Source organism: Dama dama, chromosome 20, assembly GCF_033118175.1.
Source record: "Dama dama isolate Ldn47 chromosome 20, ASM3311817v1, whole genome shotgun sequence".
In the NCBI taxonomy this organism is placed as follows: domain Eukaryota; kingdom Metazoa; phylum Chordata; class Mammalia; order Artiodactyla; family Cervidae; genus Dama; species Dama dama.
Window position 1 is genome coordinate 60,163,488 of NC_083700.1, and position 18,408 is coordinate 60,181,895.

The following is an 18,408-nucleotide window of genomic DNA, read 5'->3' on the forward strand; positions in this document are numbered from 1 at the left end:
CATTTAAACTTCAATAATTCCTAGTTGCCACAGGTATGGTAAAGAATCTTTAGAAATTGAGGTAATCATCATGTTTTCCTAACATACAAAGCTGACATTTTTGTAATAAAGCTGAGGCTTTTCCTCTGGAATGTGCACTTTTTTCATTTAGGATTCTGGTTCTCAGTGCTGTGCAGAATGATGATGCTTTGTTATTCTCACAGCTAAAGGGCATGAAGAAAAACCAACTCTAACCAAAGGCCCTAAGATGAGTGATTAGGACATAAAACAGGAAGTGATTTATTTCAAATTATTTCCTATCAAAACACACTCCTTTCAAATATCCATTTAATATTATTTTACAATTCTCACTATGTCCCAGCCATTTGCTGGACTTCGGAGATGTATTGGTGAACAAGCAAACCCTCACAGAATTTGTGGTTCAGTAGAAGAGATAAGCATGAAGACAAACATTCCCAAAACAATCTATTCATAGGAATTGCAGGAGTGTTAGGTTCCAGAAAGAGTACAAACAAGATATTGTATTGAATGTTATGGGGCTTTATCAAGAAATGATTCTCTGACAAAGTAGCATTTAGGTTTGGCCTTAAAGGATAAGTGAGGACTCATCAGGGAATGGTATTGAAGAATAACAGTCAAGCACAGAAAAAAGAACAGTAATTTTGAGGCCAAAAGGAAAATAATGTGTTCAAAAACTTGAAGGAGGTCAGAATAGCTAAAAATGAGGACTGTGAGGTAAGGATGGAGGTTTAACCCAATCTGTGCCTGCACAGCATCCACGTTTCTATGGTGGGTTTCATTTATCTTTTTAACAAATACCTGTTGAGGGCCTCATATGAACCAAGAACTAACTCTCCCAGGTTTTGGTCAAATAACTGGGGACCATCTCCTTGTTAGGGAAGCGGACAATAGATCAGCACATTTCTAGTATACCAAAGGTGGCTAATATTATGAAAGGCAATAAAACAGCCAAGGGAAATGGAAGCATGAGGGTTGAAGTTTGGGGACTATTTGGTGTTAAGGGATGGCCTTACTGATAATGTGGTGTTTGAGCAGAGAGTCAAAATGAGTTTGAGAGAGTGAGCCAAGGAAGAGCAGGAAAGAGGGCAAAGTTAGTGCAAAGGCCCTAAGATAAGACTGAATTCAAATGCTTGAAGAACAGTATGATCCAAGGAATTAAGGGGGAGAGTAGTAGGAGATGAGATCAGAAAAATAGTGCATGAGTGTGGTCCAATCATATAGAAACTCCTTGATCTCTGTAAGATTCAGACTAGGAGTAGAATAAGAATCTGTTATCAGGGTTTGAATATTCATTGGAAGTACTGATGCTGAAGCTCCAATACTTTGGCCACCTGATGCAAAGAGCCAACTCATTGGAAAAGACCCTGATGCTGGAAAAGACTGAAGGCAAAAGAAGGAGGTGGCAGAGGAGGACATGGTTAGAAAGCATCACCAACTCAATGTACATGAATTTGAGTAAACTCTGGGAGATAGTGAAGGACAGAGGAGCCTGGCATGCTGCAGTCCATGGGGTCACAAACAGTCGGATATGACTTAGTGACTGAAAAACAACAGTGATCAGGTTTTGAGCAGAGTGCCATGATTTAATTTCCATTTAAACAGCTCACTCTTTTTTTGTGTGTTCAGCAAGATGATGAGGTGCAGTGTGGGACAGGAAAGGGACATGGCAGGAAGACCACTTAAGAAGCTATTATCTTTATCTTAAAAGTAATGGGAAATAAGTAAAGAGGTTTAAGTAAGGTAATTATACTTCATTAAAATATCATCATGATATATTCTAATTATGAAGCTCAGTTTAGCAATTAATTAAAAATACAAATACCTTAGTAAATTTAAGTAGTTTTCTGTCTTTAACTACTATATTAATTGATTATTGCTAAATTTCACTTTGATTTTTCCTTTTTTTTGGGTTTCCTCTAACTTGCAGTCATTTGACTTGGATGCATCTTCTAACTTTCTTCTGATGTTGGAATAAAATGGATTAATTCTAGCTCTAATAGTTCTACTAAGAAAACATTGGGTCTGTGTTTTTCCAATCTCAAGAAAAGCCTTAGATTTCTAAGGCTTCCTTGTGTAACAGGTATCTACTGCACTGGAGTCCAAGAAAAAGCCAACTCATCAATATTGTCAAGAAGTGTAATATCACTCATTCTGGGATTTCTTGCAGCCTCCACTGGATTGTATAACGTTCCCAGAGCCATGATGCTGCCAGAGCATGGGGAATTTCCCTTCCATTCTTGTCCCATGTTGTGTGGCTCCTTTCTGAGTTCCCAGGGTCATTTTGAATTGGGATGACACCATCCATCAGTGGCATTCATTTGCTCAGTGCCAAACTCAATCACAAGAACACTTCAGCTTAGCAACCAAAGTTTTGGCCCTTATTGTTGGCTGCTGCCACCTCTACATCTAATACCCGGTTAGGTCACTGCCGCTGTGGGCTCGAGAATGTATGGCCATGGACACTCCTGGCAACTAGCAAATTGTGGTCTTCATTTCCAGAGAATTGATAGTCTTCTTGGTGTCGGATTCAGATTCTCAGAAACTAAACATCTGAAAAGTTAGTGTGGCCCATGCATGATATGTGAGGATTCTGCTAGATTCAAAGACTCAGGACTTGGACTAACTGCCTTTCTTCCCACAAAGCAGGTAGAGAAGCCTTATTAAGATCTATAGAGAAGCTTTATTAAGATCTAAACATCTCCCCAGTGCCATAATCAGGAAATTCTTGTTCTGTATTTACTTCTGTGTTCTCTTTCTTAAAGAGGACTCACATTTACACAATAGTCCTGGCCCTACCTCCCACCTCCGTCAACACCCTTTCCTTCTCCATCTGCTAAGAAAGAAGGAAGGATATTCTAAAACAGGAGGGAAAAAACACACAAACACAAATTAATATCTCCATAATTCACCATGCATCACTCATATAAGGGTAAAATGATCCCTGGTTTGTGACATCTCTTTCCTTTCTTCTTCCCTTTCAGCTAATCTGAAAGAACAGCGACTGTTTTATCTATCATACATTCCTGAAGATTTTAAATCTTCTGGCACCCTAGGTCTGTGAAGTACCCTCTAAATTCTCATTTTCAGTTGAAAGAAAGCTTTTCTTGGCAACTCTTTATATTCATTCCAACATCAACTCCTCTGATTAACAACTAAACCCAAAAGTTTATTTTTATACTTAATTGTGTTGCTTGCCAACCATTTTAGAACTGGGTCAACATAAAAGACTGATGGAAGTTTAAGCCTTTTAATTTTTAGGAGATAAATTGTTAAGCATTTCAACTGACATATTTTTAGAAAAGAATGTGCAAAAACTTTTTCTCAGAAATCAACAAAGTCCCTTAAGTCCACTCAGGAAAAGGAACTATAGTCTACACTAAGTGGTGGATGATAAAGAAAACATCATTTGAGAGGGCGTAAGGAGGGTTTTTCGTTCATTTGATGATTACCTTTTCAAATATCTATTACATTTCAAATTATAACTAATACTAGTTATAACTGTAGCTCCAACTCCAGTTCAGCCTATGTCTTGGTTGGGCTTCTTAGTTTTCATAAGCAAACATCAAGTTTGTCTCAGTTTGACTAACTCATAGATATGGCTGTTATCAATTAGCTTAACAATATCTACACTCCAAGTATTGGTTTTATTTGATGTTTTATGTTTATACTTGGTTGTTAAAACTATTTGTGATAGGTTAGCTGAATGATTGGAGAAGGCAATGACAACCCACTCCAGTACTCTTGCCTGGAAAATCCCATGGACGGAGGAGCCTGGTAGGCTGCAGTCCATGGGGTTGCAGAGTTGGACACAACTGAGCGACTTCACTTTTACTTTTCACTTTCATGCATTGGAGAAGGCAATGGCAACCCACTCCAGTGTTCTTGCCTGGAGAATGCCAGGGATGGTGGAGCCTGGTGGGCTGCTGTCTATGGGGTCTCACAGAGTCGGACACAACTGAAGCAACTTAGCAGCAACAGCAGCAGCTGAATGATATGAAATCTTTCTTTACTATGTTCTAATTTCATCCATGGATCATTTGGGATGCTACTGAATTGCCAACATGAATTTGTGCCTTTGTGTCAAGGCAGCTTGAAGGATTGGAATTGAAGAAAGTTTATACATAAAAGTTCATACACAAAGTTTTATACATAAAAGACTGATGGAAGTTTAAGCTTTTTAATTTTTAGGAGATAAATTGTTAAGCATTTCAACTGACATATTTTTAGAAAAGAATGTGCAAAAACTTTTTCTCAAAAATCAACAAAGTCCTTCAGTTCAAGTCAGTTCAGTCACTCAGTTGTGTCCGACTCTTTGGAACACCAAGGGCTGCAGAAGGCCAGGCCTCCCTGTCCATCACTCAGTCCTGGAGTTTACTCAGTGTCATGTCCATTGAGTCGGTGATGCCATCCAACCATCTCATCCTCTGTCGTTCCCTTCTCTTCCTGCCCTCACTTTCCCACATCAGGGTCTTTTCCAATGAGTCAGCTCTTCACATCATGTGGCCAAAGGATTGAGTTTTAGCTTCAACATCAGTCCTTCCAAAAAACATTCAGGGCTGCTTTCCTTTAGGATGGACTGGTTATTCTCCTTGCAGTCCAAGGGACTCTCAAGAGTCTTCTCCAACACCACAGTTTAAAAGCATCAATTCTTCAGTGCTCAGCTTTCTTTATAGTCCAACTCTCACGTCCATACATGACTACTGGAAAAACCATAGCCTTGACTAGACAGACCTTTGTTGACAAAGTAATGTCTCTGCTTTTTAATATACTGTCTAGGTTGGTTATAACTTTCCTTCCAAGGAGTAAGTGTCTTTTAATTTCATGGCTGCAGTCACCATCTGCAGTGATTTTGGAGCCTCAAAAAATAAAGTCTGCCACTGTTTCCCCATCTACTTGCCATGAAGTGATGGGACTGGATGCCATGATCTTTGTTTTCTGAATGTTGAGCTTTAAGCCAACTTTTTCACTCTCCTCTTTCACTTTCATCAAGAGGCTCTTTAATTCATCTTCACTTTCTGCCATAAGGATGGTGTTATCTGCATATCTGAGGTTATTGATATTTCTCCTGGCAATCTTGATTCCAGCTTGTGCTTCATCCAGCCCAGCATTTCTCATGATGTACTCTGCATATAACTTCAATAAGCACAGTGATGATATACAGCCTTGACCTACTCCTTTTCCTATTTGGAACCAGTCAGTTGTTCCATGTCCAGTTCTAACTGTTGCTTCCTGACCTGCATACAGATTTCTCAAGAGATGGGTAGGTGGTCTGGTATTCCCACCTCTTTCAGGATTTTCCACAGTTCATTGTTATCCACACAGTCAAAGGCTTTGGCATAGTCAATAAAGCAGAAGTAGATGTTTTTCTGGAACTCTCTTGCTTTTTCGATGATCCAGCAGATGTTGGCAATTTGATCTCTGGTTCCTTTGCCTTTTCTAAAACCAGCTTGAACATCTGGAATTTCATGGTTCACGTATTGTTGAAGCCTGGCTTGGAGAATTTTGAGCATTACTTTGCTAGTGTGTGAGATGAGTGCAATTTTGTGATAGTTTGAACATTCTTTGGCATTGCATTTCTTTAGGATTGGAATGAAAACTGACCTTTTCCAGTCCTGTGGTCACTGTTGAGTTTTCCAAATTTGCTGGCATATTGAGTGCAGCACTTTCACAGCATCATCTTTCAGTATTTGAAATAGCTCAACTGGAATTCTATCACCTCCACTAGTTTTCTTCATAGTAATGCTTCCTACGGTCCACTTGACTTCACATTTCAGGATGTCTGGTTCTAGGTGAGTGATCACACCATCATGATTATTTTGGTCATGAAGATCTTTTTTTGTACAGTTCTTCTGTGTATTCTTGCCACCTCTTCTTAATAACTTCTACTTCTGTTTAGTCCATACCATTTCTGTCCTTTATTGTGCCCATCTTTGCTTGAAATGTTCCCCTGGTATCTCTAATTTTCTTGAAGAGATCGCTAGTCTTTCCCATTCTATTGTTTTCCTCTATTTCTTTGCACTGATTACTGAGGAAGGCTTTCTTATCTTTCCTTGCTATTCTTTGGAACTTTGCATTCAAATGGGTATATCTTTCTTTTTCTCCTTTGCTTTTGGCTTCTCTTCTTTTCACAGCTGTTTTTTAAGGCCTCCTCAGACAGCCAGTTTGCTTTTTTCCATTTCTTTTTCTTAGGGATGGTCTTGATCCTTGTCTCCTGTACAATGTCACAAATCTCTATCCATAGTTCATCAGGCACTCTGTCTGTCAGATCTAGTCCCTTAAATCTATTTCTCACTTCCACTGTATAATCATTAGGGATTTGGTTTAGGTCATACCTGAATGGTCCAGTGGTTTTCCCCACTTTCTTCAATTTAAGTCTGAATTTGACAAAAAGGAGTACATGACCTGAGCCACAGTCAGCTCCTGGTCTTGTTTTTGCTGATTGTATAGAGCTTCTCACTCTTTGGCCTCAAAGAATATAATCAATCTGATTTTGGTGTTGACCATCTGGTGATGTCCATGTGTAGAGTCTTCTCTTGTGTTGTTGGAAGAGGGTGTTTGCTATGGCGTTGCTATGCAGTGCCTTCTCTTGGCAGAACTCTTATTAGCTTTTGCCCTGCTTCATTCTGCACTCTGAGGCCAGATTTGCCTGTTACTCTAGGTGTTTCTTGACTTCCTACTTTTGCATTCCAGTCCCCTATAATGAAAAGGACATCCTTTTTAGGTGTTAATTCTAGAAGGTCTTGTAGGTCTTCATAGAACTGTTCAACTTCAGTTTCTTCAGCATTACTGGTCAGGGAGGCAAACAATTCTCACCCTACATTAAGTGTAAGAGAATGTTGAAGGTAAAGTTTCCCATAATACACCCTTTCCTTTTATGAGGACCTATTAGGGGCATTTTTATTATCAGGTTCCAATAAGAAACAAAGCTTCCCTCTATGTTATTCTTAAAAAAAAAAAATACTCTGAATTTTTGTGACATGTTGAAAAGTGTGACAGGCATAAAGCATACACTGATGAACATGGAGACATGGTCCTTAACCTCAAGAAACTCAGTGTTTAACAAGTGAGAGAGGCATGAAATACACTATCATATTAAAAAAAAAATTGAAATTAAGTTGTAAGAGTCTGTGAACTCCATTATGTCATTAGGACATAGAATAAGACTTCACCCATTTGTGAGGTCACAGAAGAAATGAAAATGGAGATAGGATGTCATTGATTTCCAGCATGTTGGGAAAATTTGACACGATTACATTTGTATGCTGAGAAGAACACACAGCTGCAGTGTATTTCCCTTTTGGAACAGGCTCCTAGGAAGCACAAACCAAATTTCTAGCCCACTCTTATCCACGTCTGTAACACTTGATGAGATTGATTTCAGTCACTAACTTTATCCCTGACTCAAATTACTCTTCTTTCTCTTGATTTCCCTTTATCCTATTTTTCTTGTTTAGTGAAAATTATATTTTTCTGTGCATATTTGTAAATCATATAGATATTTGTTGGGGGGATATTGAGGAGAGGTACTAACAATAAATAAATGAAAGAGAATATGTCCTTGTTCTGAAAATGTTGACACCCTATATGAAGAATTAGACAAAAAGAATGGAAGAAATGGCTCTGAACATACAAAAGACCAATAACAAAGTAGGTCTTCATAGATTATTTCACAGATAGGAGAATGTCATTTTTAAGCAAAGTTGATGTGAACCAGTTGGCAGCTTGGGATCTCAGGCAAATCTTGTGTCTTTTTAAATATAAATACCCTTTTATCTCTCAAAGCTTTCTCTTTTGTTTCTCTTAATATTCAACCTCTTGTTCTTTTACTTTCTTAATTGCTTGCCCTTGCTGTTAGGCAATAAGTTCATTGAAGAAAGAGATCTTGACTTTATTTGTTTATTTTTATTTAACTCTGCACCCCCTAGAACCCTCATAGCAATCAAAAGCATTCACTCTTTCTCATAGTTTATATTTGTTATTGGTCAGGCTGATCTCTGGGTTTCCAAGCATTGGCATATAAAATTGACAAGTGCAATTAGTATTTCTGCTTTCCCTCTATTTCCCCTCCCATTCAATAATTAAGAGAAGAAGAACAACTTTTGGCAGTGAAAGAGCTAGTGCTTCTATATAAATTGCTGATGAAACCTATGGCTAGTTTACACACAAATGCTCAAAATTGAGCAAAAAAGAGAGGATCCATATTACAAGTTTTTTTTAAAAAAATAATATAATTATGTTTTTATTTCATCTCAGTGTTTTGTCGATAAAACCTTAACATATAAGCATATAGGCAAATTTTCCTTCCAGTAGTTGGACTGGTATAGCTATCAAGTCCAATGAGGTCATCTATGAAAAACCAAATTGAAAGGAGCACTGTGGAGGCTGAGGGTGAGGTAAAATGATGCTGGGTCTCAGGAGCTAGAGGTTAACCTGGAGGCCAGTGAAAAGTACTGGGTACCAGGGGAAAGTGGATGGAGAGAATTTAGGTCTTTATGGAGGTTTTCTTTTCTCCCCTGTGAAAGCAACTTTAACCTTGTAAAAGATCTACTTTTGTCTTGTTAACCTGGCTTGGAAAAGGAATCACCCTGAGAGGGAAACAATAGTAGCAGCCAAGTATAAAGGGTATTAAACTCCTAGGAGCCTTTTCACCATCTTTGGAGTCTAGTTTGAGGCAGTATCTGCTAAGGAAAAGGCATTAAGAGCCATAAAACATGCTCCTGCTCTCTTCTGTTTTCAAGATTGTGTTCTGTGTTCACTTACTCTTTATGAGAGGACTTTCTGTCACCCTGCTTCAGCTGGAAGGCATTTTTCTTTTTCTTTCCTCTTGGAATATTTCTTTTTCTTGCTTCCTTCTTCCCTTTCCTCATTTGCTCTTCCCATTTTAAAGCTCCTGTAACAGTCCAACGTGGAAAGTCAGCTAGTGGGTTGCTAAAGGGCCCTACAGGGTAGAGATGCACCTCGTCTGTGGAGACACTTTGGACAAGTTTAGCCTGAGCAGATCTGGAACAGATCAGGGATTCCTGCTGCTCTCAATACAGCCTCATTAATACTTAGACATACTTGGTTCCAGTTTAAAAATCTGAAATTGAATCACATGAATGCATAACCTGGACTAGAATTTATCATGATTATTTGACTTAATTTGGGAGATAGATGTGTAGGATTTTGACATTTTATATCACAGTTATAATTTTTATTGACCTATAGACATATAGAGGGCTTCCCTAGTAGCTCAGTGGTCAATGAGAATTTGCATTGTCAAAGAATTTTCCTGGCAATGCAAGAGGTGCAGGTTCAATCCCTGGGTCAGGAAGATCCCCTGGAGAAGGAAATGGCAACCTATTCCAATATTCTTGCCTGGGAAATGCCATGGACAGAGAAGCCTGGTGGGCTACAGTAGTCCATGGGGTCGCAAAGAGTGGGACACGACTTAGTGACTAAACAACAACATATATAAAACTGTGTATGTGTGTATATATATGTATATATATATACACACACACACACACATAGAGTGTGTGTGTGTGTGCAGATCTATTTATCTATCTATCTATCTTTCTACCTATCTGGCATCTTCAGCAAGATAAATATTAGAGGCAATGCCCTTGAAGGACTCACCCAGCCTCCTTTCTATCATTCCTCCTCCTCGAAGTGCAGCCGCTGTCTCACTTGGCTTGTAACACTACAAATCTGTTTGCATGTTTTTGCCCTTTCATCAGTGCTTGCCTCCTTGTGCTCAACGCCAGTTTTGTGAGACTTGTCCGCACTGTTGCAGAAGCTATGGACTGTCTGTTCTCATTGTGTGTCACAGTGACTCTCAAAATGTGTCCCTAGACCATCAGTATCAGCTTCACAGAAAACTGTTGGAAGTGAAAACTTCTGAGGCAATTCTTGAACCCTTACTTTGGCCTGTTGAATCATAAACTTTGGAGGCGGGGCACTGCCATTTGTGATTTAGCAAACCCTCCAGATGATTCTGACATTCACTAGTTTTCAGAAACACGGCTATATAATATTCCACTCCCTGAATATATTGTGATATATTCATCATTCTACTGCTGATGGACATTTAAGTTATTTCTAGTATAAAGTTATGGTGAAGATATATGAATTTTCTAATACATGCCTCTTGGTGATCATGTAAACTAATTTGTTGCATGGATATATCTAGGAGTATAATTTCTGTGTGATAGGATATGGCTTTGTTCAGTTTTAGAACATATTACCAGACAGTTGTCTAAGTGGTTATGCTAACTTACATTCTCCAGCTGTACACGAGAGTTTCAATTTCTTGATATAGTCACCAAAAATATAAGTGCAGTTCACTTTTTTTAGCTATCATTCTGATGGCAGATAGTGTATCTCAAGCATTTCTCTAAAGATTAGTGAGATTGAGTACTGTGTCATATACTCATCAACCATTTATACATCTTCTTTATTGAAGTATACATTCAAATCTTTTCCCATTTTTCTGTTAAGTTGTCATTTTTATCTCATTTTTATATGTAAGTCTTTGTTGGGTAAATACTTTGCAAATCTTTTTCCACTTTGTGAGATGCAAAGCAATTGTGGTTTTAATAATAAACATTCCAAAAGTATAAGTATATATTAAAAGACTACATTATAAATTATAGGAATTTTTCAACATACTTTCTATTTCCTGATTATCCACTAACCTTCTTTTTTAAGGAAACATTACTGAATGGAATTGCATTATGTACACAGCTGAGGCAATGCTGATAAAACCAGACAAAAGGCTATAAGGAAATCTGGAACAGGTCAGTCTTCCCCAGAAAACTCTAAACACTCTAAGACTTAGACATGTGCATGCACATTTTTCTGTATCTTGCAATCACTGTTCCATCTTCTTTTAAATATGGTTCTGAGATGACTGGCAAGTAGCCCAGTCATAGACCATGGATGATAAAGAGGCATAACAAATCTATCCAGAGAGGAAAAGCTTATTCAATAAACAGAGCTGGGGCAATCAGTTGGTTATTTGGATAAAAATCCACTCAGATTTTGATCTCAAGCCATTTATGAAACTATGTTCCAAGTGGAACAAAACGTCAAATGTAAAAACGTCAACCATGAACAACTAGAAGATATTTTTTGTGGATATTTTTCTGATTTCTCAACATGAAAGGAAATAGTAGAGGGAAAGATATATAGATATAACTTAATCACAGTTTGAACCTTTTGAACTTCCATATCCAAACTGAATTAAGAGGAAAAGCAAACTGAAAAAATTATTTTCAAGAACTATGACACACAGAGGTTCATATTCTTATGTTTAAATTCTCTCTCTCTCTCTCTCTCTATATATATATATATATATATATATATGTATGTATGTATTAAGAATATATATAAAGATCCTGAACAACTAGTGAAAACATTATGGACTCAGAAGAAAGTACAAATACAAAAAGTATTTAAAAATTTTTTTAAAAAATGACATTTAACTGGCTTATAAATTAATAGCTGTTTAAAAAATAAAACTTTTTAAAAAATGAGAACAAAAAGTTCAAACACAAATAGTCAAAGGAGTAAAACTTAACCTTTTTAAAAATTGCATTTCTAGTGTTGCAGAGAGTTTAGCTTCATATGTACTTTGAATTGAGAAAGAAAATCTCCCATGGAGAAGCAAAAATACTTTCTATTATAACAAGGAAAGAAGAGAAAAGAGAGATTATTCCTTATCCTTATCTGCTAGTGAGTAAATTGCTAACATCTGCTGGATCATCAAAAAAGCAAGAGAGTTCCAGAAAAACATATATTTCTGTTTTATCGACTACGCCAAAGCCTTCAACTGTGTGGATCACAATAAACTGTGGAAAATTCTGAAAGAGATGGGAATACCAGACCACCTGACCTGCCTCTTGAGAAACCTGTATGCAGGTCAGGAAGCAACAATTAGAAATGGACATGGAACAACAGACTGGTTCCAAATAGGAAAAGGAGTACGTCAAGGCTGTATATCGTCACCCTGCTTATTTAACTTACATGCAGAGTACATCATGAGAAATGTTGGGCTGGAGGAAGCACAGCTGGAATCAAGATTGCTGGGAGAAATATCAATAACCTCAGATACGCAGATGACACCAACCTTGTGGCAGAAAGTGAAGAACTAAAGAGCCTCTTGATGAAAGTGAAAGAGGAGAGTGAAAAAGTTGGCTTAAAGCTCAACATTCAGAAAACTAAGATCATGGCATCTGGTCCCATCACTTCATGGGAAATAGATGGGGAGACAGTGGAAACAGTGTCAGACTTCAGTTTTTTGGGCTCCGAAATCACTGCAGATGGTGATTGCAGCCATGAAATTAAAAGACGCTTACTCCTTGGAAGGAAAGTTATGACCAACCTAAATAACACATTAAAGAGCAGAGACATTACTTTGCCAAGAAATGTCTGTCTGGTTTTTCCAGTGGTCATGTATGGATTTGAGAGTTGGACTATAATGAAAACTGAGTGCAGAAGAATTGATGCTTTTGAACTGTGGTGTTGGAGAAGACTCTTGAGAGTCCCTTGGACTGCAAGGAGATCCAACCAGTCCATCCTAAAGGAGATCAGTCCTGGGTGTTCATTGGAAGGTCTGATGCTGAAGCTGAAACTCCAATACTTTGGCCACCTCATGCGAAGAGTTGACTCATCGGAAAAGACCCTGATGCTGGGAGGGATTGGGGGCAGGAGGAGAAGGGGACAACAGAGGATGAGATGGCTGGATGGCATCACCGACTCGATGGGCATGAGTTTGAGTAAACTCCAGGAGTTGGTGATGGACAGGGAGGCCTGGCGTGCTGCAATTCATGGGGTGGCAAAGAGTCGGACATGACTGAGCAACTGAACTGAACTGAATGAAGAGAAGGAAATGACAACCCACTCCAGTGTTCTTGCCTGGAGAATCTCAGGGACAGAGGAGCCTGGTGGACTGCCTTCTATGGGGTTGCACAGCGTCAGACACGGCTGCCGCGACTTAGCATGAAGAGAATGGAATCTTCGAAAGGTTGTTGGCAGTCCTGAGACTGGTTGTTTAGGTTATCAAAATAAAACAACAATAATTAAATGAAACAAAAGAGGAAATAAAATAGCAAATGATTTGAAGATCAGAGATCATGGGTGTCCTTAATTAGAATTGAAGAATATAGAGCAGCCCACATTTTTACAGGGAGAAAAATATTACTTATTGTGTTCAAAATGATCCAGGCACTGTAGGTAGAGCTAGACTGACAAAGATGAATGCAGCTCATTCCTGCCTTCAAGGAGCTTAGACACATTAGGTGATAATTTGAATAAAATATTATGGAAGCAGTTACAATATTGTGATCTTGAATAGGATTTTATGAAATATGCCAGAAGCACTTAAACCTAGTGTTCTTCAAAACACAAGGTGTTTCTGATGTGTGTGTGTGTGTGTGTGTGTGTGTGTGTGTGTGTGATTTAGTTCATTCTAACAACTATTTATCATGCTGATGCCGATTCATAAGAAGTGTGGTACTGAGTTACTATATTCTGTTAAAGAAGATGGGGAAGTATAGGGTATATTTTGTACAATTATTTGCAGCAAAACCAATTTTTAAAAAACAATTCTGACTCTTACAGAGTTAATCTCCAACTGTCTCTATTTCAGTCAACTGAGAGCTCTGCAGAGCTGACCACTGCATGTGCTACTTCAGTACATAGGATTGACTGAAACATAAATGAGCAGCTTATTTCACTTCCTTGGGGAGTACAGACCAAAATAAAGGTGGGTGGATGAGAGGACAGACCCATGTTTAATTCTTACAGCACACCAATATCCCACATGCCAGTCATTTTAGGGCAAGTCATATAGATGGGAGATTTTAACACCTGATATTAAAGATACCACAAAAATCTGTTGTTTCAGTGAATGATTATCATGATTTGGAGGTTTTTTTTTTTCTTTTCTTGATTCATCTAAGTAATTAATTACCTCAAACCTCTGCTGTATATTTTAATCTCATGCTATAGTTTGCCCTTGTTACTATTTGGAGAAATAAGCAAAACATTGTGATGTTCCTTTGCTTTTTGTAAACTAAAATCTTTGTTTTTGTTAAATACTATATTTAGTTATATCATCAAAAGCAGTGTTTCTTTTCCCCCCTAGAATTAGAAACAGTATGAATGGAAGAAATCTGAAAACGTACTGGTTCAAAATAAAGTTTTCTGCTTCATATAACTGATTCTCTGGGAAATTTTCTGACAAATACTCATCCATTGCTTTTGTAGTCATCATTGCATCATGAAATTAAAACTGACTTAATACTAAGTATTTTTAAAACAATTATCCAGCAGTGAAATTACTATATATTTTCTTCTAAAAACAGGTTATATGATATATACATTGATGTGAAAAATGGCTGACCTTTTTCATTCAGTTCACAGCAACGTTCCTTAGACCTGCTTTTTAATTTCTTCAGTTGGCCCACTAAAACACAACGCTGGGCTTGGGGGTTAGGATGTGAACACGTGTACATGATTCCTTTTGATCAAGAGCAGAGTTGACCCTCCTCCCCACCCAGCTTTCCCTTTGTGCTTGTGTGTTCTGAACAGCCTTTCAGAACAGAGTCCCAAATTGCAATGATGTCCCAAATCGCAGGATTAATGTGTCTACGAACAGACCTCTTATGCCTCCAAAATGAAGTACTCCTTGCTAATTTCTCTTCAAGACACCAGCTTAATTGCATTTTAAACAAATGGGCTGCTTTGCTGGCCAACTTTTAAATGAGATAACAGCAATGTTCACTCTCCAGCAGTGATGAGTGCCTTGCAGTAGATTCAAAACTCTGTTCAATAACAGGTTTAATCTCACACCAGCAGATTTACTGCAGAATAAACTGCCACTGAGCTCATAATTAGTAAAACAACAACAAAAAAAATCCAACCTACTAAATATTATTTTCCAAAGCAGCAGGCAATGTTTCAGTGGAAAATTTCAGTCCTGTTCTTTGTGAGTTTTATTGATTTTATGTATGATATTGGGAATTCATGCTATGATTTAAGATAATGTTCTTTATCGATCACGTAGGCAGTTGTTTCGCTAACTAGTAACAAAATGATACCCCCATTCACAGAATATGTGACATACACAGCTGGGGAGACTACAGTGCTTCTCTCTTTAATGTTTATTCCTTCTTTATTTTTTTTTCCTAAAAGCATATTCGCTGTTGGAAAACAACAGCCAAAAAGCATTTGTGCCTTAGAAACAGTCTTCTCATAATCTTCTTTGTTGCAGCTATTAGTGGGGCAATTGTGACTCAGAGAAAACCCTGTTCAACAAACAGCTGTTACAAAGCATATTCTCTGCTCACTGCATCTAAACAAATATTCATGAGATAATTGGAACTATTAAGAAAAAATGATTGTACTCAGTATGTATTTATGGTCTTATGTATGAGGCTATACCCTTCTAAAATTTCTCATTTATATTGCATGATAGTAAGATATAGTTATAACAACATGCCAAGGGACACATTTTTCATAATTGTCTTAAATATCTGGGCAAAAATCGTATTACACAATTTAAAAAAGCTCATCTGCCATAATAATGAACAAAAGCTTTTGTGCAAAAGTGGAGGGAAACAACTATAGTGTTTTAAAAATTAATTTCTTTATATTCACCATACACAGACTTTTTTAAAATCTTACTTTTTGCATAAATATATATTAAATGTGTAATAGCCAAAAAAAATAAAAAAGATTGTCATATATCTTCTAAATATTTGGTCAGTGTGTTTCTCCTGACATTTTTCAAATAGAAATAAGTTGTCTTTAGTATAAGCACTAGCTCACCTCCCATCACTCAAACATGTAGTAATGTCATGTGAGACTAGCTTTATTTCTGGCATTAACCTTTTGATAATGAGTACTACATCGAATGGAATTTGAGGAATCTAATGGTACTGCTGTGCAGTTTATTTTTTTTGACCTCCAAAGCAAATTAAACCTCAGTGAATCAGACATCATATGCACAGACAATAGCCATTTTAAGAAATAACTAAAAAATACCAGTTTACAAATAAAGCTTTTAAACTCTCTAGACTCACCAAGTGATGATTGAGAGAATTACTCGTTCTTGTTTTCATTTAAACTGCCTCTAGTTTGTACTGATCCTGAAGATTAAAAGTTAAAAAAAGGAAGGAAAGAAAGGTATTTCCAGTTCTATCTCTAACTAATTAAGCATGGTATTTCTAAACCATAGACTAAAAGAATTTTAGAAGTGAAAAGCCTTGGGAATGACCAAGTTCCCGTAACTCATAAAGGAAGAGACTGATGTTCAGAAGAGTGATGTGATAAGCCCAAGGGTACATTTTTCATTTGTCTCATATATTATGTAGGACAATATATATATTTTTTTATCACATACCCAATAAGGATCCTAGTCCATACTCTGCTGCATCAGATTCCAAAATTGTTGCCCCTAACCACACACGGTAGATGACCTCACGAAAATACGGCCACCACACAGATGTCAAACACGATCCCATTCTTCTTGTTCTGATCATTTCGATTTTAGTCTGTGTGTTGTGGAGCAAGTATTTTTTATTAAGTGTTTCACCAATTTTATTGAGATATAATATGTGTGTAATAAAATGGACTCACATCTAAGTGTACAGTTTTATGAATTTTGACAAATAACTGTGTAACCACCATCTCTACCGAGATATAGAACACAGCTTTCATTTCGGAAATTTCCTTCCAGTCCTATTGCAATAAATTCACTTTTATCACCCACCACAGGAAACCACTAATCTGATTTCTTTCACTATAGATATTTTGCCGATTTTAGAACTTTATACAAATCAAAGTAAAATTCTATTCATTAATCTGGTTTGGCAAGTACTTATACAGAGCTTTAATATACAAAACACTAGTGCTACACAAATATCATAATGTTTAATTCTAATAGCTATCATAAGGTAGGTATTACTGTCTCCATTTTATAGGCACTAAAACAGAATAGCCCAGAGAGGTTAAGTAAATAGTCCAATGTAACACAACTGGTGGATTTGTAATTTTAGCTCAGCCAGTTTGGTTCTAGACCTTGTGCCTAATGATGATAATAATAGCTAAATGATTTTCTCTGCCAGCCACTCTTCCAAGCACTTACAGATATCAGCTCATTAGAACAATCCATTTATGTAGGTAATATTGTTCTTTTCACAGATGAGGAAATGGAGGCAGAGGAAGGCACAGGATGATTATAAAGCTAAGAACTTGACATATATTATGTCTGACTCCCCAAGGCCTAAAAGAGTGGCCTGAGGTATGGTAGGTATTCAATAACACACATACACACACATATTATGTATTACATGTAATATACTGTATGACATTCACTATGTAATATATATCATACATAATATATATTTTACATACATAATCACATATACATTGATTAAATGAATGAATCTGTAATATATCATAACTATGTTAATGAATTCACTTGATAAATGAATCTATTTGTGCTGATTTTACTAGTATCCCCATTCTACAAATGAGAAAATAGAACAGTGGTTCAGAAAGAGAAAGTTAATAACATCCAAATTTACAAACCTAATAAATAAATTGTTTGCTCTTCAAGGCAAGAGTGTTGGTTGCCAAATAGCACAAATTTTTCACTCTATTTTCCCACTATTTTTCAACTACTTAGTAGGTACATTTACCTCATAACTCATATAATCATCACCATGAGTCTACAGAGAAGGTTTCTCACCAATTTGCATGTTATATAACCCACGTGAGGGATATAAGCACATTCCCCCAGCCACTTAGCTGGAAAGTTTGTATTCTTTGCTCAAATTCAGGTTAAGAGTTGAGTCTGATGTTGACAAATTTGAAAATTTTCACTGTGTAGGTGACAGTGAAAGTGCTTGAGATTGCAGAAATAGAGGATGAAAAGGACAAACACGAAGCTAGTTGAAGTACCTTATAGTTAGAAGGGCCAGGAATTTTATATACTGCCTTTGTTGAAACTTAGTTATCATCAAGTGTAAGACACATTCTGATCTCTAATTGATTGAAATACAAAAGCAATAATGATTTGGAATCAATGAGATACAGTATGTTATCTCTAACTCCTAAAATGATCCCTTATGATAATTATCTCATTTTCAGATGAGGAAAACAAGACTCAAAGAGAAACAGTGACACACCTATGGGCCCAGATTTGGATTGAGTAGCTTTAAAGATCGTCTTTTCATAACAGGCTGTCTCACTTGTCATAGTTTTCTGTGCTGCGTGATTGTTTTGCATGTTTGAGCACTGATCCTACAAATTGGGGAGAGTCAAGGTTTTTAGAGTTCATTCATTCTAAGGGAAGGGTGGCACATTGCTAATCCAAATTATTGTCTGTTCGAACTTTTG